Source organism: Anomaloglossus baeobatrachus, chromosome 12 (genome assembly GCF_048569485.1).
Source record: "Anomaloglossus baeobatrachus isolate aAnoBae1 chromosome 12, aAnoBae1.hap1, whole genome shotgun sequence".
NCBI classification, from domain to species: domain Eukaryota; kingdom Metazoa; phylum Chordata; class Amphibia; order Anura; family Aromobatidae; genus Anomaloglossus; species Anomaloglossus baeobatrachus.
The window spans coordinates 111,795,581-111,797,115 of NC_134364.1; the positions used below are offsets into that span (position 1 = coordinate 111,795,581).

The window sequence follows — 1,535 nt, forward strand, 5'->3', positions numbered from 1 at the left end:
CTCGGCGGCGCGGCTCTTAGCACAGCATGTCTCGCGCGGCGTGGCTTGTAGTTAGCCATGTCTCCGCGCTGATTTTTAGGGAGTTTAGGCGTGGATTTTATACTATGTAAACAGTATAATACTGTTATAACCCCACAAAATTCATTTTACGGAGCAGATTTTAAACCTCGCAGAAGCCATAAATTAAAGGCCCCCCCGACCATGGCTTACAGGGGTACAGTCACTATGTAACGCTCTTAAAGGGACGTTCCACCCCCCCAGGAAAGAGGCAGACCCTCAAACTGCTCCTTATTGGGGTCTCTGTGGTTGAGATCTGTGACCAGGACACAAGACCACCCACATGTCCCTGCGAGACCCCAATCCTGCAGCCCCCTCATAGCAATAAGGAGAAAAGTGCAGCAACAGCTCACACCAAGCACTACAACTCCCAGCCTCCACTTGTGGGTGTCCCGGCTCCTCGAGCAGGCTGCCCGGCTCTGCCCCGGCACTCACCTTCGTGTCTCCTCCCCGCAGGCTCCGGGACCGGCCGCCGTCTCTCCGCTCTCCGGGGTGTCAGGGCAGTGACGCGGGAGTCTCCCAGACTTCAGCTGCCTACACTACGCATGCGCAAGGAGTTAAGGGGAAGCCGGGGCAAGGGGACATGACGCATGCGTAGTAGCTGTGGCAGTCGTTCCGTACATGCGTAGCAACAGGTGTTTGACGCATGCGCACAAGGCAAAATACGTCAAGACACAGATACAAAACGTGACGCTCACTAATCTCCTGCGCCCCCGCTGTCCATCACTAATCACTGCCCGGCGCCCCCGCTGTCCATCACTAATCACTGCACGGCGCCCCCCGCTGTCCATCACAATCACTGCACCGGCGCCCCCGCTGTCCATCACCAATCACTGCACCGGAGCCCCCCGCTGTCCATCACCAATCACTGCACCGGAGCCCCCCGCTGTCCATCACCAATCACTGCACCGGAGCCCCCCGCTGTCCATCACCAATCACTGCACCGGCGCCCCCGCTGTCCATCACCAATCACTGCACCGGAGGCCCCCGCTGTCCATCACCAATCACTGCACCGGCGCCCCCCCGCTGTCCATCACCAATCACTGCACCGGCGCCCCCCGCTGTCCATCACCAATCACTGCACCCGCACCGCGCCCCCGCTGTCCATCACTAATCACTGCACCGGAGCCCCCGCTGTCCATCACCAATCACTGCACCGGAGCCCCCCGCTGTCCATCACCAATCACTGCACCGGCACCCCCCGCTGTCCATCACTAATCACTGCACCGGAGCCCCCCGCTGTCCATCACTAATCACTGCACCGGAGCCCCCCGCTGTCCATCACCAATCCCTGCACCGGCGCCCCCCGCTGTCCATCACCAATCACTGCACCGGCGCCCCCCGCTGTCCATCACCAATCACTGCACCCGCACCGGCGCCCCCCGCTGTCCATCACTAATCACTGCACCGGAGCCCCCCGCTGTCCATCACCAATCACTGCACCGGAGCCCCCGCTGTCCATCACCATCACTGCACCC

The 1,535-nt window shown here is 61.0% G+C and overlaps 1 protein-coding gene across 1 annotated transcript in view; it reads right to left on the minus strand.

Annotated features, from left to right (window-relative positions):
* Positions 1-594, minus strand: part of PALS1 (protein associated with LIN7 1, MAGUK p55 family member) — a 55,178-nt gene extending 54,584 nt beyond the window's left edge. The window contains exon 1 of the mRNA XM_075330502.1: positions 493-594. The gene's annotated coding sequence lies outside the window, so the exon portion shown is untranslated. The remainder of the gene's footprint in view (positions 1-492) is intronic.
* Between the last annotated feature and the right edge of the window lie 941 nt (positions 595-1,535).